This window comes from Hemitrygon akajei, chromosome 7 (assembly GCF_048418815.1).
Source record: "Hemitrygon akajei chromosome 7, sHemAka1.3, whole genome shotgun sequence".
Taxonomy (NCBI): domain Eukaryota; kingdom Metazoa; phylum Chordata; class Chondrichthyes; order Myliobatiformes; family Dasyatidae; genus Hemitrygon; species Hemitrygon akajei.
The window spans coordinates 139,107,168-139,130,849 of record NC_133130.1 but is presented as its reverse complement, the minus strand read 5'-3'; the positions used below and the strand labels follow the sequence as shown (position 1 = coordinate 139,130,849).

The following is a 23,682-nucleotide window of genomic DNA, read 5'->3' as shown; positions in this document are numbered from 1 at the left end:
GTAAGAAAGAAGCTTTACAGCTTCACAGAGCTCCCTGCCAATGGAAGGTTTTAAACACACGAGCATAGTTTAGAAATGACATCCTTGAAGTGCTGACACCTTCAGTGAGGCGTGAGGTTGATGGAAGGAAATCCTGAGCAGAGGGTGTGGAGAGCCCAAGTGTGGGTGGGAGGATTGGTGTAGGCCCAGAAGAAACATTCATTGAGTGACAAGAATTAATTTAAAACCTCCAAAATGACTTGTTCTTGAATGGCATTCAGCAGTGCCTTTTTAGAACCCTTTCTATTGACGTTATGGTGTCCGCTGAGCTTTGCAATTAGCTTGCCTCAACCTGAGATACCAATATTCACCACCATCCTAAATCCTTTCTATGTTTGCAATTGCAGGCAATAATGAGCGAAGGGCACACATGGAAAGTTGTATCAATCCTATACATATCATATGACCTTGATCTTAAGCAGTTGATAATGTGTTTGCCTGTTTCTGTTGAACACCTAGGCTGCCTGTATACCCTGAAGCCTCCAGGATGCTAGTTTCTGGGATGTTTCAGGTAACCAGGTTGTAATTGGACTAGTCCTATTTTAGACTGTGAGACCATAAGGTATAGGAGCAGAATTAGGCCATTTGGTCCTTTGAATCTGCTCCGTCATTTAATCATGACTGATCCTTCTTCCCCCCTCAACCCCATTCCCCACTCTTCTCCCCATAACCTTTGAGGCCATCTCCAATCAAGAACCTGTCAAGCTCTGCCTTCTTTCTCCTGCTCCTGTTCAACTACAGGTCAATCGAAGGGTGAAGAACCAATTTCATTGTTTTAGGAATAGCTTCTTTCCCTCTGCATTCAGATTCCTGAACTGCCTCCCTATTCCTCTTTAGCACTATTTATTTATTATAAATATATTTTATTTATTTTATTTAGAGATACAGTGCAGAACCTCTAGTAACCTCTAGTAACATTTAGCACTCTTCCTGTCTTGCTCTGTACCACTGTCACCAAACAGCAAATTTAATTGCATGCGTAGAAGACTGGCAAAGGATTCAACAAAATGTAGATCAGTTGCATATATGGGTGGAGAAATGGCAGACGGAGTTCAACATGGACAAATGTGAAGTGTTGTACCTTGGTAGGTCAAATTCAAAGAGGCAGCACTTGTCTTTTAAAGGCAAGATCCTTAACAGTGCTGATGAGCAGAGAGATCTTGGGATCCAAGTTCATCGTTCTCAGGGAGTAGCTACATAGGTTGATAGGGTGGTTAAGAAGGCATTTGGCATGCTTGTCGTCATTAGTCAAGGTACTGAGTTCAAAAGTTAAGAACTTACATTGGAGCTTTATAAAACTCTAGTTAGGCCTCATCTGGAGTATTGCGTACAATTCTGGTCGCCCCATTATCGGAAGGATATTGAAGATTTGGAGAGAGTGTAGAAGAGGTTTACCAGGACGTTGCCTAGATTAGAGGGCTTGTGCTATAACAAGAGGTTGGATAAACTTGGGTTGTTTTCTCGGGAGTGCTGGAGACAGAGGGAGATATGAAAGAGATTTATAAGATTACGAGAGGTATAGATAGACTAGGCAGACAAAATCTTTTTCCAAGAGTTGAAATGTCTAATACAGAGGACATGTATTTAAAGTGAGAGGGGGTAATTTCAAAGGAGATGTGAGGGGTGAGTTTTTTGCACAGAGAGTGGTGAATGCCAGGAATGCACTGCCTGGGATGGTGATAGAGGCAGAAACATTACAGATTTTTGAGAGACTTTTAGATAGGCACATGAATGTGAGGAAAATGAAAGGATATGGAAATTGTGTAGGCAGAGGGGATTAGTTTAGTTAGCCATCTGATTATTAATTTAATTGGTTCAGTACAACATTGCAGGCTGAATGGCCTGTTCCTGTGCTGTACTTTAAGTTCTATGACATATGCCAGTGATAATAGACTCAATTCTGTTTCATCGACATAGGTACATAATAAATGATGTTCAATTTCTATTGTTGAAGGTAATCTTAGTTGAGTGACTTTTATGGAGCAGAAGTTTTACTTCTGCTCAGAAAGAAAATTGGTTGAGGGTTCTGGAGTGTAGAGGTTTTGGGCAGGACAGAGGGGGATACAAAAGAGGATGGGTGCTGGGATTTGTTGGGAAAGGGCGAACAGCATGGCAGGATTTGTAGCGGGTATCTTGGACGGATCATCCAATGATACTCTGTAGGTAGAGCATAGGAATAAGAGGGTGGTGTTCACATTGCTGGGCTGATGCTGTGGTGAACTACATATACCTGTCTGGACTGCTCCTGTGGCTCCTCCCACAGACCCCTGTATAAAGGCGATTGAGGCCTGATGCCCGGCCTCATTCTCCAGGATGTAGTGTTGTTCATTCTTCCAGTCAATAAAAGCCGGTATCTCGTTTCTTACGTCTCAGAGTGAGTTATTGATGGTGCATCAATTTTATTGACTAGAAGTTAAAACATGGAAACCGTTTTACGTCCGGAAAGATTGGATTTGGACCCCCAAGACCCTGAAGCAGCTCTTGCCTTTGAACTCTGGCTTGCATGCTTCCAATCATATTTGGAGGAGGTTCGTGCAACTGACCCCGCTGTTAGGCACAGAATTCTCCTCTCGAGAGTCGCCCCAAAAGTTTATTCATTCATCAGGGACCTCTCGACCTACGAAGGGGCGCTTGATGCCCTCAAAAGACAGTACCTGCGGCCGGTGAACGCTGTCTACACCAGACATCGCTTGGCCACACGCAGACAGCGCCCTGCGGAGTCGACCGCCGAATTTCTCCGAGCTCTACAGGCACTCGTGCGGACTTGTGACTGCAAAACGCTCACGGCGGAACAGCATGCGGAACTCTTGGTATGAGATGCCTTTGTTACAGGAATCAGGTCAGTGTATGTGCGCCAGCGGCTGCTGGAAAAGACTGATCTTACCTCACGCTCAGCGATCGAGACGGCTGATATGCTGGAGGCTGCTCTGCACAAGACTTAACCTGTAAATATACTTGTAAGAAACTTCGCCACCTGGGGACTCTTTTTAAAACAAAGGGGGGGGGGGTGAATGTGGTGAACTACATATACCTGTCTGGACTGCTCCTGTGGCTCCTCCCACAGACCCCTGTATAAAGGCGATTGATGCCTGAGCCTGGCCTCATTCTCCAGGATGTAGTGTTGTTCATTCTTCCAGTCAATAAAAGCCGATATCTCGCTTCTTACGTCTCAGAGTGAGTTATTGATGGTGCATCAGATACCATAAACCTCCAAAAGGTCAATAGGAACTACAGAGGAAAATATATGTAAGTGAATCACAGAAAGAGCAATAGGGTTGTAGAAATGGGGGAAGATTCTAGATTTCCTTATACTGATTGGGAGTACTTTAGTACAATAGAATAGAATTGTTTTAATTTGTCAAAGGAAGTTTTTTGAGACCATACAGTAAGTGGACAATTATATGAGATATGGCACAATATGTCATAGACTCAAAGAGTAATACAGTGCAGATACAGGCCCTTCAGCCCACTTGTCCATGCCCAACATTGTGCCTGCCCAATGGGCTGAACTTCCCGTGCCCTGCCCATATCCATACAAGTCCCACTCCTCCATGTACCTTTCAAAGTGTTTCCAACATGATACTGTTGCATCTACCTCAGCCTCTTCCTCTGGCAGCTTGTACCATATGCGCACCATCCTCTGTGTGGAAAAGTTCCCCCTCAGGTACCTTTTAAATCTTTCCCCTAAACTCATGCACCCTAGTTTGGATCTCCCTACCCAGGGAAAAGGGCTCTTACCACCCAACTTATCTATGCCTTTCATAATTTTAAATGTTTGGATAAAGTTGCCAATCATTCTCTTGCATCGCAAGGAACCAAGACCTGCCCTGGCCGATCTCTCCCCTTAACTCAGGTTCTCTAGTCCTGGCAAAACCCCCATAAATCTTTTCTGAGTTCGTTTGATTTTAACCACACATTATTTCCTGTAGCAGTGATTGTACACAATACTCCAAATGTTATTAGTTCTGTTTGCTGCCAGTCAGTTGTTGCTGTGTTTTACCAGCAGCATCTTAAAGGGAGGGTATGGGTTGAATCTCAGGACCGAGAGCGCATTGAAACGGCATGGCCCGGGTCTGAGAGTGAAGAGTGAACCGAGGTTTGGCTGATTTAAGCACCGGGTGAGGTTGAAAAGGTCAGGCTTTTGGGGTCGGAGGTGAGGAATGTGCTGGTGTTCATCTTGTTGCTCGGCAACGTTTACTAATCGCTGTGCTGAACTGAGGCTGTGGCTGCAACTAGCGGGCTCCTGCCCTGGTTGTAATCACGACTGGCTTCGTAGCGGTGAACTCACTTTTGTGAGCTTTAGTTCAAAATGTTATTTGCTTACATTTTAATGCTTGCACAATTTGTTCTTATTTTTGCACTTTGGGTATTTGACGGTCTTTTTTTAACGGATTCATTGGGTTTCTTTGTTTTGTGGCTGCCTGTAGGGAGACAAATCTCAAGGTTGAATATAGTATATATACTTTTGTATCGGTGTGCTACACGCAGCGCTAAAACAACGACACGGAGTCGGTAAACTGCAGTCAAAGTTTTTTTATTCGCACTTCACAGCCTTGCTTTAAAGCCTCCCTCATCCCGCCCCCCCCGGGCGCGGATGCTCCAAGAGACACGTACTGACAAACCCCCGCAGGCTTTTCTCCCTTTGTTGCGGACCTGGCCTTTGTGCCTGCACGCTGGCTAATTGTGAGCCGGTTCAAGTGTGCTAGGCAATGGGTCGCCACACTTTGATAATAAATGTACTTTGAACTTTGAACTTTGAAGTATGGCCTCACCAATAACATACGTAATGTCATAACATGCATACTCAGTGCCCTGACTGATGAAGGCCAGTGTACTAAATGCTTTCTTCAAAGCCCTGTCTGCCTGTGATGCTGCTTTCAAAGAACTATGCATTTGTACTTTGATGTCCCTCTGTTCCATTGCACTCCCTAGTGCCCTGCCATTCGTAATGTAAGTCCTACCTCAGTGTGACTTTCCAAAATGCATCTCCTCTCACCTGTATTGAAATCCATTTGCCACTCCTTGGCACACTTCCCTAACTGATCAGTCTCCCCTTGAAATATCCGACAACTTCAATAGCACCTCCATCTACAAACTTACTGAACAAGCCTGTGTGATCACATCCAAGTCCTTTATATAAATAACAAATAACAAGAGTCTTTACACCAATTTCTGCGGCACAGTCCCATTCTGAGAAAGACCACCCACTGCTTCCTAAACTGAGCCAATTTTGAATCCACTTAGATAACTCTCCCTTGGTTCCCTGGGTCCTAACCTTCCAGACCACCCTACCATGCAGGACCTTATCAAAGCCTTGTTAAAGTCCAAATAGACAAGATCCACTGCCATACTATGTTTGGTTCCCTCTTCAAACCCATGCTGATTGCTCCTAATCTGACTCCCCCTATCCACAGGCTGGTAGATCCTATCTCTCAGAATGCCCCCTTGTAACTTCCCGACTACTGATGTCAAGATGACTAGTTCTCTGGCTTGTCCTTCCTATTCATTGTAAACAACAGAATAATGCTAACCACCTTCCACCTTTTCGGAACATCACCAGTGGCTAACAATGAAACAAGTATCACTTGCAAAGTCCACCACAATTTCTTCTATAGCCTCTTACAAGTCTAAGGAAGCACTTGGTCAGGCCCTGGGATTTATCCACCTTGCTGTGCTATAAAGATGCAAATACCACCTCTGTGGTAATATGAGTATCCTCCAAAACATCTCCACTTAGTTCCTCATCTCCTGAGCAACTATAAATTCCTCCTCAGTAAACACCAAGGACAAATGCTTGTTAAAAATCCCACCCATCTCCTGTTGCTTGAGATATAGATGGCCCTGCGGATCTCCAGGAGATCTCCAGGATGGTTCAGTGGTTCAATGGTTCCATTCAATTTCAGAGAAGCTTCTCAGTATACAACCTAAAACTCTTACTCTCTACAGACATCCTTAAAAGCAGAAGAAAACCCCCAAAGAATGAATGATAGAGCCCCAAAGCCCTCTGCTCCCCTCCCCTCCTCCAACTTATTCAAGAATAAAGCATCAGCATTCTCACCACCCACCATGAAAGCAACAGCAAAGCCCCAAGAAGGAGACCATGATCTATAGTCCATCAAAAACTAACTGTTCACACCATCATTTCAACAACCCACAGGTTCTCGCTCTCTCAGAAGCAAGGGAGAGAGATGTCACTCCTTCCACAGCCAGAGACCATTAGACCATAAGTCTATTGGATATAGAAGCAGAATTATGCCATTTGGCCCATCGAGTCTGCTCCACCATTTTGTCATGGCTGATCCACTTTTCCTCTCAGTCTCCATCTCCTGCCTTCCCCTATATCACTTCATGCCCTGACCAATGAAGCGTATATTAACCTCTGCCTTAAATATACATAAAGACTTGACCTCCACTGCTATCTGTGGCAAAGAATCCCACAGGTTCACCACTCTCTGGCTAAAGAAATACCACTGCATTTCTGTTCTAAAAGGACACCCCTCTATTCTGAGGCTGTGTCCCCTAGTCTTGGACTCTCCCACCTCAAGATTCATGCTCTCCACATCCACTTTATCAAGGCCTTTCCTCATTCAATAAGTTTCAATTAGGTCACCCCTCATTCTTCTGAATTTGAGTGAATACAGGCCCAGAGCCATCAAATACTCTTCATATGACAACCATTCAATCTTGGGATCATTTTCATGAACCTCCTTTGAACCCCTTTCCAGTTTCAGCACATCCTTTCTAAGGAAAGGTGCCCAAAAACTGCTCACAATAAATCAAGTGAGGCCACACCAGTGCTTTATAAAGTCTCAACATTACATCCTTGCTTTCATTTTTTTGGCTCAAAGAGTAGTGCAGTGGATAGGGTAGTGCAGTGGATGTGATCTACATGGATTTTAGTAAGGCATTTGACAAGGTTCCACACAGTAGGCTTATTCAGAAATTCAGAAGGCATGGGATCCAGGGAAGTTTGGCCAGGTGGATTCAGAATTGGCTTGCCTGCAGAAGGCAGAGGGTGGTGGTGGAGGGAGTACATTCAGATTGGAGGGTTGTGACTAGTGGTGTCCCACAAGGATCTGTTCTGGGACCTCTACTTTTCCTGATTTTTATTAACGACCTGGATGTGGGGGTAAAAGGGTGGGTTGGCAAGTTTGCAGATGACACAAAGTTTGGTGGTGTTGTAGATAGTGTAGAGGATTGTTGAAGATTGCAGAGAGACATTGATAGGATGCAGAAGTGGGCTGAGAAGTGGCAGATGGAGTTCAACCCGAAGAAGTGTGAGGTGGTACACTTTGGAAGGACAAACTCCAAGTCAGAGTACAAAATAAATGGCAGGATACTTGATAGTGTGAAGGAGCAGAGGGATGTGGGGGTACATGTCCACAGATCCCTGAAAGTTGCCTCACAGGTAGATAGGGTAGTTAAGAAAGCTTATGGGGTGTTAGCTTTCATAAGTTGAGGGATGGAGTTTAAGAGTCGCGATGTAATGATGCAGCTCTATAAAACTCTAGTTAGGCCACACTTGGAGTACTGCGTCCAGTTCTGGTCGCCTCACTATAGGAAGGATGTGGAAGCATTGGAAAGGGTACAGAGGAGATTTACCAGGATGTTGCCTGGTTTAGAGAGTATGGATTATGATCAGAGATTAAGGGAGCTAGGGCTTTACTCTTTGGAGAGAAGGAGGATGAGAGAAGACATGATAGAGGTGTACAAGATATTAAGAGGAATAGATAGAGTGGATAGCCAGCGCCTCTTCCCCAGGGCACCACTGCTCAGTACAAGAGAACATGTCTTTAAGGTAAGGGGAGGGAAGCTCAAGGGGGATATTAGAGGAAGGTTTTTTACTCAGAGAGTGGTTGGTGCGTGGAATGCACTGCCTGAGTCAGTGGTGGAGGCAGATACACTAGTGAAGTTTAAGAGACTACTAAACAGGTATATGGAGGAATTTAAGGTGGGGGGTTATATGGGAGGCAGGGTTTGAGGGTTGGCACAACATTGTGGGCTGAAGGGCCTGTATTGTGCTGTACTATTCTGTTCTATGTTCTATATTCTAGTCCTCACATCGCATCTGCCTTCCTCATCACAGACTCAACCTACAAATTAACCTTTAGATAATCCTGCCCAAGAACTCCCAAGTTGCTTTGCATTCAGTTTTTTTTGTATTTCCTCTACATTTAGAAAACTGTCAACTCTTTCATTTCTTCTAACAAAGTGCATGACCATACAGTTGCCGACTGTATTCTATCTGCCTCTTCTTTGCCCATTCTCCTACTCTTAGTCCTTCTGTAGCCTCACTACCTCCTCAAAACTACCTGCCCCTCCACCTGTCTTCATATTGTCTGCAAACTTTGCAATAAAGCCATCAATTCCATCATCCAAATCATTGACGTAAAGCATAAAAAGAATCAATCCCAACACAGATCCTTGTGGAACAATACTAGCCTCTGGCAGCCATCCAGAAAAAGCTCCCTTTATTCTCACTTTTTACCTCCTGCCAATCAGCCACTGCTTTATCCATGCTAGAATCTTTTCTGCAATACCATGGGCTTGTAGCTTGTTAAGCAGCCTCATGTGTGGCACCTTGTCAAAGGCCTTCTGAAAATCCAAGTACACAACATCAACTGATTATCTTTTGTCTATCCTGCTTGTTATTTCTTCAAAGAAACAGATTTGTCAGGCAAGATTTTCCCTTGAGGAAACCATGCTGACTACGGCTTATTTTATCATGTGCCTCCAAGTACCCTGAGACCTCATCCTCAATAATTGTCTCCAACATCTTCCCAGCCACTGAGGTCAGACTAACTGGCCTATAGATTCCTTTCTTCTGCCTCTCTCCCTTCTTGAAGAGTGGAGTGACATTTGCAATTTTCCAGTCTTCTAGAGCCATTCCAGAATCTAGTGATTCTTGAAAGATCATTACCAATGCCTCCACAATCTCTTCAGCCACCGCTTTCAAGACTCTGGGGTGTACAGCATTGGGTCCAGGTGATTTATCTACCTTCAGACCTTTCAGTTTCCCAAGAACCTTCTCCCTAGTTATGGTAACTTCACTCACTTCTTGACTCCAGGCACCTGGAATTTCCACCATTCTGCTAGTGTCTTCCACAGGGAAGACTGATGCAAAATACTTATTCAGATCACCTGTCATTTAATTGTCCCCTATTACTACCTCTCCAGCATTGTTTTCCAATGGTCCAATATCCACTCTCACCTCTCTTTTACACTTCATGTATCTGAAGAAACATTTGGTATTTTCTTTAATATTATTGGCTAGCTTACTTTCATATTCTATTTTTACCTTATTAATGATTTTTTTGTAGTTGCATTCTGTTGGTTTTTAAAAGCTTCCAATCTGCCAACTTACCACTAATTTTTGATCTATTATATGCCCTCTCTTTGGCTTTTATATTTGCATTGACTTCTCTTGTTAGTCACGGTTGTGTCATTTTGCCTTTAGATACTTTTTCCTCTTTGGGATGTATCTTTCCTGTGCCTTCCGAATTGCTTCCAGAAATTACAGCCATTGCTGCTCTGCCATCATCCCTGCCAGTGTTCTTTTCCAATCAATTCTGGCCAACTCCTCTTTCATGCCTCCATAATTCCCTTTACTCCACAGTAATGCTGATACATCCAACTTCAGCTTCTCCTCAAATTTCAGGATGAAATCGATCAGATTATGATCACTGGCCACTCAGGGTTCTTTTACCTTAAGCTCTCTAATCAATTCTGGTTTATTGCACAACACCCAATCCAGAGTAGCTGATGTTCTGTAGGCTCAACCACCACAAGCTGCTCTAAAAAGCCATCTAATAGGCTTTCTAGAAATACTGCCTCTTGAAATCCAGCATCAGCTTGATTTTCCCAATCTACCTGCATATTGAAATTCTCTATGACTATTGTATCATTGCCCTTTTAGCACTCATCCTTTATCTCCTGTTGCAATTTGTAGACCATGTCCTTACCACTGTTTGGGTCTCTATATCTTTTGTAGCCATCAAGTGATTCATGTAGCTCTGATCTCCTAGCCTCAATGCATGCTTCCTTCTTTTTCTTGGTACAGATCCTCAACATCTCTCACCAGCCATCTACTGTTGGGGTCATCTACTGTAATTGGTACTCCCAGTGTGGCCTCCTGCATATCGACGAGGCCTAACATAGACTGGGAGACTGCTTCACTGAGCGCCAACTACCACAAAAAGCAGGATTCTCCATCATTTTGTGTGTGATCCTCTGCCAGATCCTATCTAATTCCATCAAAATTAGCCCTTGTGCACTTTAGGACTCTAAACTGAGGACCTGTCTTCCTTTTCCATCACTATCATAAAGCTACTTAAGTTATGGTCACGAGACCCAAAGTGCCTCCTGATTGTCATCTCAGCTACTTGCCCTCCTCATTCCCTAAGAGGACTCCAGTATTGCATCCTTCTGAGTAGGACTCTTTACATATTGACTCAGGAAAGTATCCTGGAACATTTCACACATTCCATCCTTCCCAGGCACTTAACTCCCTGGCTGACCCAGTCAATACTGGGGAAATTTTAGGATCACAGGAAATGAATTTGGACAGATGGTGGAAGTCTGGTTGAGGGAACACTTTGCAACCATAACTTTATAAGTCTCGAGGCAGTTATAGAAAGGGATAAGTTTGGTCCTCAAGGTAAGGTCTTGAATGAGGAAAAATTGATTTCATTAGCAGTAGACAGACCTGTCAAAAGTAGATGGGGAGCAGATGCTTGTGTGTAAAATAACACCTACCAAGTAGGAATCTTTTAAAAGAGAGTTAGTAAAAGTTTGAGGCCAGTGTGTTCCAATAAGAATGAAGAGTAAAGATAGTATTATTAGCAAAACTTAGATAACAAAGGGATCAGCAAAATTTATGCATATGACAGGTATAGGCAACTGGAATCAAGAGAGTCTCTTGGGGAATGTAGAGTGTGTGGGAGAGAACTTAGATAGAAACTGGGAGGGCAGAATGTGGCCATGGAATACTGTTGGCAAGTAAAATTAAACAGAATCCTAAACGTTCTCCAGGTATATCAGGAGAAAGTAGTCAGGAGAAGAGTGGAACCAAAGGGATAATCTGTGTGAGGATCTGAATGAACACCTGTCCTCTGCATTCACCAGGGAGAAGGATGAAGAAGGTCGTGAGTTCACAGAGTGATATGTTGATAGTTTGGAGCAGGTGAGTAACAGTATTAAAGGAGGTGTTAAAGTCAGCAAGATGGCGCCGGTGATCACTGGCAACTCTCTGTGGGCTCCAGAAAATTGTCTTACAACAACATTTCACATAGGTGGGCTCCCAACCATTGAGCACATCTACTGTAAACCTCGAGGGAGAATACAGAGTTGGAGACCCTAAGGCAGTCCTTACATTGAGTTCAATGCTGACTGGCAACTCCTGCGATGCTGCTGCTGCCAAACTGTATCGGTCTCTGCCGTTCCTTTGGGTTCATGGGGAGGGGGAGCCTGCTACATGGGCAACAGCTCGCTCTCCATGTCGTACTGCCCAGGCTCTTGTATCTGGACAGCTAGGATGCAATATCCATGGTCAACTCTGACCGATGGAGGCCTCAGTCAGCATATGGCATATGTTCCATCATAAGTTATGGTAGTGAATATAAAAGTTGGGATGTTATGTTGCAACTTTACAAAAGACTGGTTGGATCGCACTTGGAGGGAAATATGGTTGTGTTTGAGGGGGTGAAGAGGAGACTCACCAGGATGTTGGCCGGATTCACCAGGATGTTGCAGGGACATATAGAATAGACTGGGTCTGTCTTCTCTGGAACAGCTGAGGGGTGACCTGATATAAATATGTAAGGATATAGTAGGTGTTCTACTTTAAGTAGATAGAACTTGTTTCCTGTGGTAAGGGTATCTACAAATAGGAGGATGTCATCTTAAGGAGAGAGCAAGGAGTTTTAAAGGGAATCTGAAGGTAAGATTTTTTACATAAAGAGTGGAAGTTCCTGCCAGAAGTGGTAGAGAAATCAAATGCAATTACTATATTAAGGAGGTATTTAGACAGCGACATAAATAGATAAGGTATAGAGGACATAGTCTTAATATGGGCAACTGGTGTTAGTGAAGATGGGCAAAAAGGCCAGCATGGACTAAATGGACCAAAGGGCCTGTTTCTGTGCTCTACACCTTTATGACTCTTTTTAGTCCCACTTGCGTCCGTACCAGATTTTTATTGCAAATTTATGTGGCGGATGATGGCTCGAACATCGTAACTCATCAGGTTCAGGACTTTGACCAGCATCCTGAATTTGAATTATCTAATCTCAATTCATAAAAAGAAATTTGATATTATTTAGTGTGTGACCAAAGAGTATTGTCCTTTCCTTTTCATTCATGCCTACATTTGAACTGTTGTTGCTGCTAGAGATTTATGGGCATATGTTTAAACAGTTCTGAATTTTTTTTTCATTTCTTGAGTCTATACATCACTGCCATAATCGGAAATATTTTTCAGCGTGGTGCATGGAAGTACAAGACATCCCTGAGGAAACATTTCTGTTCTCTACCCCTGCTGCATCCAGCAGTCCAGTAAATGAGTGGAGAGCTGTACAGACGGAAGCGAAGGATTAATTGTTGCTAACAAACAGTTGAATGGAAACTTAATGTCACCAATGCAGCTGAAAAGGTGAGGGTCTTTTCTTTCACTTATACACTTAAAGAAAAATCTTAATTATACTCAGCCACTACCCCCATCCTTCATTTTATGTTCCAGTGTACAAAGGAAGTAGATGAACAGGAAGCAAAATTATTTTGTGGAATACGATAGAACACAGGGGAACATTTCAAAATAGAGTTCAAGATTGCTTAAGCATATTTGTTTCAATATGTAATTCTGGGTAGCGCTTGACTTCTGCTTATGTTCTTGAGGGCAGAATTCATCGTAAAGAATAAAACTTCTGCATCTTCTTCCATTCAATTACCAATGGTGTTTCCAAAACTAATCGCAGAATTGGAAAATGCATAATGCTGGAAAAAATAAAACTATTTTGACTAACATGCAGTGAACGTTTCTAAATATGCCCATCTTCTGTTCTCTTTGTTCTACTGAATAGTCGCAAACTTTATAAATAACTTTAACTGGACAAGGAAGGTACGGGGAATGTGCACATTCTCCTACAAAGAGAATATCTTTCTAATATTTATTTAGGAAGGCTGGCTTGAAGTTAAGGTGAATAAGCTTGAACTAGCGTATCTTTCTCCAGAACTGAGACAAGTAGGAATTTAAGGCCGTTCACATCTGCGTATCACGGGCATCTGGCAATCCTTTCCATAAGGCTGGTCTTTTACAAGCAATATGGTCCTTTCAGGAGGACCTCAACATTTCTTATTAATAATTGCTCTTTGAGCCTGGATTTCGTAGGCAAATATCAGCAATTCCATGACCAATTGCATCATTTTCCCAAACAAAAGCACTAAGGTTGTGATTCCTATGAGTGAGCGGATATTCAAAGTTTGGCGGTTACTCTCCCTTAGGCTGATACAGTATTTTGACAGTGGACTCCTTGTGAAGATTAGTGGCAAGCTGTTCAGTTACTCTAGTTTTGCCTTGCTTACAAGGCCAAAGTAGGTGCTTAAACAGATTTGACACTTACTTGATTGGAGAGGAATGGCTGCAAAGGAGAAAGGTAAGATGTTCTTAATGATTCTGAGATGATGTTCTTAATCATTTTTAGATGTTTTAGGTCTTTCTGAATTTTATTTTTTTTAAAATATTTCTATTACTTCCTTGTAATATAGAAAAAGTCCAGAATTTGGAGCAAAGGAAGATAAGAGGTTATTTGATAGAGGTATACAAGATGATAAGAGGCATAAATAGAGTAGATAGTCAGACTTTTTTCCCAGGGTGGAAATAACTAATACCAGGGGAATAATTATAAGGTGATTGGAGGAAAGTATAGGGGGTATATAATCTTTAGGCAGAGTAGTGAGTGTATAGAATGCCCTGCCAGGGGTGATGGCAGAGGCAGATGCACTATGAGCATTTAAGAAAGTCTTAGACACGCACCTGGATGAAAGAAAAAACTAGAGGGCTATGTAGGAGGGAAGGGTTAGATTGATTTTAGAGTAGGTTAAAACATTGTGGGCTGACGGGCCTGTACTGTGCTGTAATGTTCTATGTTCTATTAAAAACAGAGAAGTTTGAAAACACATAGGTCAGGTAGGCTCTATGGAAAAAGAAAGTTAATGGTTGGGATACGGGACCTGAAGCCTTAATTATTCCTCTTTCCAAGGATGCTGCCTGACCCGTTATCTTTTTTACTTGAGATTTCTATTATCTGCAGTTTGTGGATTTTCATGGAGGTCCGTTCTGTTCATCAGTTCATAGAGCCATAGAGATGAACAGCAGAGAAACGACAGCCTCAGAACAGTACACCCACGCTGACCTTTCTATCCGTCTGCATGAATCCCCTTTGCCTACATCTTTTCTGGCCTTGCCTGTTCAAGAGTCCGTCAAAAATGCCTCTGTAATGTATGATAATATTTGATTCCACCACCTCCTCCGGTAGTGCATTCCAAATTTCAGCCACACTCTGTGTAACTCTGCATCTATGCCAGGTCACCGTACATCCCAATCTTTGGGGCATTCTCCCTGTTACTCATTCTCTGGGATATTTTCTCTGTATCCCATTCCCCACAATTAACACACCACTTCTGTCTATACAGATTGCCACTCAATTACTGGACTGCAGGATGCAGCAGATCCCATCCACTTCCCCCAGATTCTACACATTTACACAGTGGATGCAAAATACAGCGATCAATTAACTTGTCCATCCACACACCTTTGTGATTTGGCAGGAAACTGGAGAACCCAGAGGAAACTGAGAAGATTCAACTCAGACAGCAGCACCAGAGATCAGGATCGATTTTATTACTCTCCTGTGTCCTATTATTTGATAGATCTTTAATAATTTAAAATGCTTTTCAATGTTTATAATTGATGAAGACATTCATAGTTTTTACTAGGTTTGACAGTTGACTCAGACAGTGACAAACATGATAAGATGTGTTTAGTGTCTTTGTCATTTAAAGAGGAGGCTGGAGAGAATTAGAAAATAGAAGAACAGTATTTTATATCCCTACACCCAAATGGTATGAACAGTGAATTTTCCCCGTTCCGGTAACCCACAACCCCCATGTTCATTTCCACTCTCACCAGTGCTCCGAGGTTCTCCCTCCCTTTGTTCACTTTTACTCCCTCCCTTCCTTGTTACCAAGACTCATCACTTTCCCCATCTGACTCCATCTGCCCAACATCTGTCCTTTACCTGGTTCCACCTATCACCTATCAGCCTGTATCTCAGCCCTCCTTATGACCATTTTATACTGGTTATATGCCCCCAGCACACAGAGCTCTAGTGCAGGGTCTTGGCCTGAAATGTTGACTATCCTCTCACCTCCAGAGATACTGCATGACCTGTTGAGTATTTCCAGTAGTTTGTTATTTTTTGACACCATTTTAGAAAGGATAGAACATAGAGCATAGATAATCTACAGCACATTAGAGGCTCTTTGGCCCGTAATGTTGTGCTGACCATGTAACGTACTCTAGAAGCTGTCTAGATTTTCTCTGCTGCATAACCCTCGATTTTTATAAGCTCTGTATACCTATCTAAGAGTCTCTTAAAAGATAGAGGAACTCAGCAGGTCGGGCAGCATCTGTGGAAACGAGCAGTCCTGACAAAGGGTCTCGGCTCGAAATGTTGTCTGCTCATTTCCACGGATGCTACCCAACCTGCTGAGCTCCTCTAGCTTGTTTGTACGTGTTGATTTGACCACAGCATCTGCAGTGTACTTTGTGTTTCTTAAAAGATTGCTTCAGTCAGGAAATAAATTAAATAAATTTGCAAAAGGTCATCTAAACTTTGCTATGAGATGAGGCCAAGCACGGGCAATTAATCACAGTCAGGGAGCTCCACACTATAATTTATGCCTCTTTATTTTTATTGTCAGCTTTGCAATTATTTTCAATGTATTTTCTTTTGAATTAAGTGTATGTGGGAGGTAATATCTTCAGCTGTAACATTTCTATTCCAACTTGTTCAGCAGCAATGTAGAAGTTACACTTTACGTTGAATATTGGAAATCCCACTCAGTCTCTACCCACAGGACAACTTCTCAACACAAGAAACAAGCTCTCAATGCACTGTTATGTCCTTTTCAAGGCAAGAATATCACTCCTTTGTATGGAGACCAAAGATACTGAAATCCTCCAGGTGTGATATAATTTTAGCAATACTTCTTGATCTCATACAATAAAAGGCAACATGACATTTACATTTCAGTTTATTGTACTTTTATTTCCGCGTTTTATGCACAACACTTGAATTTTCAACCGACAGAACCTCTGGACATCAAAATTGAATAATTTATCCCCACTTCAAAGCAGCTTTTTAAAAGAAGCTCACCAAAAAAGGAAACATTTCCCAGGATTATATTAGATTGCCATTTGTTGCTCATTATTATGCACATAAAATTTAAGGGAATATTGGCCTTGAAAATTAATAGGCATTAATTTAGTATGGAGCTGTCTTGGTTGTCTAAGCAAGTCTTACAATTAATGTGGGAAGTTCTAAAACAACCAGATTTCAGATAATCCAGCACAAGATGCTAATCCATTATAATTTTACATGCTTTCAACTTTCTATACAACAGAACACTAACCTCAGAATAGAGAAATTGTCTTTGACTATGTTGGTAACTATCTTTACCTCTGTTGGTCGGGGTTGACCATGGATATTGCATCCTGGCTGTCTGTGGGCTGGCGCACAAACCAGGGCAGTGCCACGCGGAGAGCATTCTGTTGCCCATGCAGCAGGCTCCCTCTGCCCACGCAGCTGATGAGTCCAATGGACGGGTAGAGATCCTTGAAGTTTGGCACCAGTGGCATCGCAGGAATTTCCAGTCAGCATTGAACTCAGTGCGGGACTGCCTTAGGGACCTCTGCTCTGGATTTGTTCTCTGGGTGTAATCCTGAAGTCTTCCCCATGTCTGTGTATAGCCACAAGGGAGCAAGGGTTTGAGGTTAGAGTTTTCCTTCTCCTAGATGAGCTGACAAGCCTCATCTGCCCAAAGTAACTGGTTTTAGGGCAGCAGTAACCTGGTCAATAGAAGTGGTTCCGCCAGGCTTGGTAGCTAAGCCACACCTGAAGGCCAGGAGCTGGACTTGGTTGTCAGGGGCTATTTGAGACACACGCCATGGGGAGCATTTAATAAGTAGTGGGAGCTTATCCCCACTACCCACCTCGGCTATGACAACCTTAAGGAACCGAGATTGTCTTTACCTTTCTATAATCAATACAAATTGAAGGAACCTTTATGATGTTTTCAGTATTTTAATAACCTGATGTTAATGCCAACTGGAAGTAATTCTAGCTGGGCTCACAACACGTGGGAAATCACACAGCACGTGTGTTTTATCTGCCGTTTGACCAAGGAGAATGACCAATACGTGTCTTATCAGCGAACTGCTGGGAGACCTGGTCCATAGCTGCATCCACGGTGAGCTTCCACGAGGAATGAGAATGCTCTGTCCCTTTGAGTTGCTCTGGGAGGGTTTGTTTACTGCTTTCCTGGCCAAAGCTCCCGCTGTTCAGAGGGAGAAGTTCCCGCTGCAGTGTTGCACCAGTGAAGTCAACTGCACGTTACATGAAGATTGATGTTCCTGCTGCATGTTGGCAGTGTGAATGTGCGTATAGGTGTCACACAACTGAAGGCTGATTTATGCTTCTGCGTAGTAGCCTAAGCCACAGCCTTCGTAAGCGGCCTGCGCCGCTGTGAGCATTTATACCTGTGCGTTGGTGTGTCTGCATCGCTCTGCAACTCACCGCCAAAACGCTAGTTGGCGGTGGGGTTTCTAATGGCGACTGAGCGCATCATGTTGGAGTTGGAGCTAATACATGTTGAACAAGGGTTACTTTTATTGAAATTACTGCAACGCAGAAAAGAGAGAAGACGTCGGAGGAGATGGTGTGTACGACCATTGAACGGATTGAGGCAGAAGGAGGGTGAATTTTCTGTCCTTGTCCGGCCACTGAGAGACATGGACGAGGAAATGCATTTCAAATATTTTCGGATGTTGGCAGGTAGATTTGACGATTTGGCTCACCGTCTCCAACCATTTATTTCGCATCAGTGTATGCACAGTATGCCTATAGACAGGAGGAAATGCGATGCTACCAAGCAAACCAATCACAGTTGTCACGGTCTGCGTTGCCACAACGGGTAGTTACATTTTTGGAAAGGTGCGCGTCAGGCTATGGCGTAGGGTAGGGCGTAGGGTACAGTGTACGTTACGTGGCTACACCGTACGTACGGTGTTTATTTGACGCAGAAGTATAAATCAGCCTTTAGGGTCACATTATCCACACCGGCATTTCAGACTCACACTGGCAGTGCGAGCTAAGGAGACCTAATTAAACTAATCCCTTCTGCCTGCTCATGTTTGTTTAGTTGTCATTCAACCACACATGAATATACAAGCATACAGCCAAACAAAACAGTTTTCCTCTGGGTCGGAGGTGAAAAACACAGTCACGTACGTGCAAGGCACATGGAGCACATACAGAAATCTGCCGTCGACCACAGTACAGCTTGTCTTCTGCCGAGCAAACACTGGGGGGCAGCACCAACTCCAGCATGGACTCCACGCAGTCCTCGCTGTGACTGAGGCCACGCTGCTTCTCCGTCGTATGTCCAATAAATCAATGATTCGGTCCACATTCATCCATCCTCTGGATATTCATGTGCATATCTAATTTGAAAGCTTCTTCTGTATCTGTCTCTACTGCTGCACCTGGTGCAGGTGTCCCCTGCTTTATGAGTGTTCGGCTTACGCCACTTCGCTTTAACGAAAGACCTACATTAGTAACCTGTTTTCGCATTACAAAGAGGATTTTTTCTTTTACGAAAACTTTTTCCATATAAATTAATTGTTCTTCGCTTTACGCCATTTCGGCTTAAGAGAGGTTTCATAGGAACGCTCTACCTTTGTAAGGGGGGGGGGGGGCAGACACCTGTAGTGCATTCCAGGCACCCATTACTCTGTGTAAAAAAATTTGCCCTCCACACATCTCCTTTTAATTTTCCACCTCTCACCATAAATGTGTGGCCTTTAGTCCTTGTCATTTCCACCCTGGGGAAAAAGACGCTGGCTGTCTTTGTTATCTACGCCTCTCATAATCTTATAAACTTCACTCAGGTTGCCCCCTCAGCCTCCGCTGTTCCAGTGAAAACAACCCAAGTTTGCCCAGCCTCTCTCTATGCCACATTCCCTCTAAGTTCAAGTTCAACTTGCCAAATATGAATACCCATGAATTCAACCAGTTGAAACGGCGTTACTCTGGGGCCAAGGTGCAAAACACAGTACCGACAGTCACACACAGCGCAAGCATTGTGTAGCACACATAAGATAGCAAGCACTTGTAAGATGTCAGTAAAATACAGTCATACACAAAAAAATATAAATCTAGGCAACATCCTGGTAACAAAGCCTTCGCATCGTTCCTGTAATAGCGTGATCTGAACTGAATGCAGTGTCTAGATAAGACCTAATCAAAGCTTCAAGGCAACTCAATTTCCCAGAAGTATGTGGTAATTCACAATCCAAAGGAGAAAAATAAATAGAACATAGAACACAGAAATCTACAGCACACTACAGGCCCTTCAGCCCACAATGTTGTGTCGACCATGTAATCTCCTCTAGAAACTGCTTAGAATCACCCTACCGCATAGCCCTCTACTTTTCTAAGCTCCATGTACCTATCTAAGAGTCTCTATTGTATCCACCTCTACCACCTTAATTGGTAGTGTGGTCCACGCACCCACCACTCTCTGTGTGAAAAACTTACCCCGATCTGCTTCCAAGCACCTTAAAACTGTGCCCCCTCATGTTAGCCATTTCAACCCCGAGAAAAAGCCTCTGGCTATCCACACAATCAATGCCTCTCATCATCTTATACACCTCCATCAGGTCACCTCTCATCTTCCATCACTCCAAGTTCCCTCAACCTATTCTAATAAGGCACGCTCTCCAATCTAGAGAGAATCCTTGTAAATCTCCTTTGTGCACTTTCTATCGTATCCACATCCTTCCTGTAGTGATGTGACCAGAACTGAATACAGTACTCCAAGTGGGGTCTGACCAAGGTCTTTTATAGCTGTAACATTACCTCATGGCTCTTGAACTCAATCCCACAGTTGATGAAGGCCATCACACCATCACTTCCAGGGGGATCCGGGTGCCCTTGGGCAAGCAGTCTGTGCCACCACCCATCTACCATCCTCAGCATCAAGAACCTCCCTCAAAATAAATAACAAGATTGCAGTTAACAATAATGATGATCTTGTTCAATTATTTTTTTAACATGACTTGGTGGAACAGAATAAAGATGTTACTCCCCGTTACTTGCAGTTAAGTGAATTATAACAGCTGGGATGCTGTTACTGCAGAAATCTCTAAATCTGAACTTTGTAGGATTTGGAGTATGGATACAGAATGTGTTTATGCACATTGTCCCAATGTTATGTTTAAATGTTATTTGTGTATTCTATTATGTTTTACAAATAAGCAATTGCTAATGAACTACTGTATGTAAAATATTTATAAAGCTGGTAGATATTTCTTAACTTAAATGTTTCTTATTTGTGGCTATTGAGACTAGATCGTTTCTCTTTTTACTTCAATGCAAAGCAGTGGTTTAAAATTCATATCACGCAGAATGTTACAGGGATTGTGTCAAAGTTAAAAACAGTATGCACAGGTGTAAAGGAAACACACTTGCAGCGTCATCCTAGGCACACAACATAATATTAGCAGCATTCACAAGAAAGACACAAACTAAACGTAAATCACACACAATCTTTACAAGAAAGAGCACAAAGGAAGTCTATTTTAGTGCGAGGTGGTCATTGTTCTGCTGAACTGTTGTGATTAGTGTTGTGCCAGTTGGTTCAGGAACTGAAGGGAAGCAGATGGTTTTGAACTTGTGTGTGAGTTACATGTATACACGAGTGCACACGTGTCCATATGAATGGGCACATGTATACGTTGGCCTATGTGTATATCATACGATTGTGTGCGCACCGGCTGCAGGTTTCAGCAAACTTCTCAGCATACAATTGCCCAAGAAAAATTCCCGGCCGTCACAGATTATCTGAAGATTTGCGTTCTCAGAGTGTTCCTACCTTCTGACAAGGTCTGTTCTCAGGTTCAGATGCATCTCATCCGTGTAGCGTCTATAAGTGTGAGCATAGTCTGACTGTGCCGATGAACGGAATTATCAGACGTTACGCAGGGGTTTTCGACCTAGCTTTAGCTCATCCTCTGCACATTCCTCTCTTCACCCCATTGATAACTTTGTCACCAGGTGCACTGGATCCGTGGTCACCGTCTGGTGTTGGTCGTGCTTTTGCACTGTGAATAAACTGCTGAGGAAAACATTGCTTTCATAATTGATAGCGGCACGCATACCCTCTGGACAAAAGGAATTACTGTATAATCTAGGAGCATCCACTGTTGGCAAAGAGCCTCAACCACCCACTGTGATAATGGGAAATTCATTTCCCAAAACATTCCGATCAAAAGAACTCAGGAAATCTCCAGCATTGTGTAAGACATTGCCAGGGGACAATTCCACACTGGCAGCAGTCACCTCCCCTTCCCAGCCTAGGCTCAATGGAATCTGCTTAGGAAATGAGTTTGTGTTATGTGGCAGAAAGAGAAAGTACTTTCTGTCTGTTATCGGCTGCTCAACTCAAGCTCTGTCCAATCTGATCTTCTAACAGAGTACAGGAAGCTCCACATCTTGGCAATGAAGCTGGGACTAATTGAAAAACAAAATGCCCTCTTCGATAAATATTCAATTTGCCAACAAATGCTTCAATGTTCTACTTTGCAAATTAGCATGCACTGTCTGGAGACAAATGTCCCTGTGTGACTGTAAATGTTCGTGTGCTCAGGGGTAAAGAGAACAACTATGTTTAATTCTTGTTGCCCTTTTATAGAAATGGATACGGAGGCTTTAGAGAAGGTGCAGAAGAGGTTTAGCAGGAAGCTGCCTGGATATGAGGCATATGCTATAAAGAGAGATTGGACAATCTTGGGTTGCTTTCTCTCGAGTGGCGGAGGCTGACGGGAAGCTTGATGGAAGTTATTAGAGGCATTGATTGAGTATCTTTTTCCCAGGCGTGATGTGACTAATATCAGAGGTTATAGATGAGGGGGGGTAAGTTCAAAGGAGGTGTGCGGGGAAAGCTTTTAACAGAAAGTGTTGAGACTCTAGAATGCACTGCCTGGGGTGGTGGTGGAGGCAGATATGATAGGGACGTTCAAGGGGCTCTCAGATAAGCTCATACAGTAAATCTGCAGGAAATGGACGGGTATGGACATTGTGTAGGCAGAAGGGATTAGTTTAGTTGGCCATTTGATTACTATTTAGCACCACACCATGGGAAAGAGGTCTGTTCCTGTGCTGTACTGTTCTAACAAACTAAAACTCAGTTATTCAATGTCAAATATTTTGATAATGTGGGCTGCCATTTTAAAATCACTCATAAGTTTAGAACTTGCAAACCACCCCTTTAAAAATTGAAGCAAAGCTAATAGTCCTGACACAAATTACAGATAAAGTCCTCACTGAAATTACGTACATCACTGAAATTGAACAAAGTACCGTAGATTTCGCACTACAGAGCGCACCTGATTAAAAGCCGCTGGCTCTAATTTTAGAAAGAAAATCAATTTTGTACTTGTACAAGCCGCACCGGATTTTAGGCCGCAGGTGTCCCACGTTGTAATATGAGATATTTACACAGAAAGATATTACACATGAGGATTTTTTAACTTTTAATTAAATCCGTATGGTAACATAAACAAATACATATTGCAAATGCTTTTTTTCGAACCGTGCCTCTAACACGGCTACTTTTAAATATACATACGTATCGGTAACACACAAATTACGTTGCATATACTTTTTTACTGAACAGAGCACGAACAACATTCCAATATCTCCTAACGACGTAAAAAAATATATACTGCAGCCTACCAGGAAAAGTTATTGATCGCCTTTAACTTAAAAGCAGCGTTTTCGCTCAGGTCTAAGCGCACGGGTAATGTGCTCGGCTAATGTGCTCCCCCCCACCTTCCCGTTTATCACAAACCGGTATTTCCCACAAGACGCGGCGAAACCGGATGTGATGTCATAGTATCCCGGGATGTACAGAAAACAAATAGATAGATAGATACTTTATTCAACTAGAAAATACTAACAAATGAATTACTAAGCGAAAATATTATAAACTAAATAACTGCCATAAAGGCAGCACAATGCTTTTCTTCGAGTGTTTTCCATGTTGATGAGGGTGAGTACAAATGACTGATTTACAATAATTTAATTGTGAAAGTGCGCTTGATTTATCGTACAATTTCATTGGACCTCTGTGAACTACTCATCAATTTTATTGGTCTACTGTTACGAGGCAAAATGTTTTTGGCGGCATGAAAAAAAATCATGCATTAGCCGCACCGTAGTAAAGGCCGCAGTGTTCAAAGCTGTTCAAAGCGTGGGAAAAAAGTAGCGGCTTATAATCCGACATCTACGGTAACCCTTTCCAGTT

The 23,682-nt window shown here is 42.9% G+C and overlaps 1 long non-coding RNA gene across 1 annotated transcript; it reads left to right on the top strand.

Moving 5' to 3' along the window:
- The first annotated feature begins 12,580 nt into the window (after nt 1-12,580).
- LOC140730063 (uncharacterized) lies at nt 12,581-16,282 on the top strand. Its single transcript, XR_012099499.1, has 3 exons — nt 12,581-12,688; nt 13,537-13,688; nt 16,114-16,282. It is a non-coding gene; the product is annotated as an uncharacterized lncRNA (long non-coding RNA).
- The last annotated feature ends 7,400 nt before the right edge of the window (nt 16,283-23,682 follow it).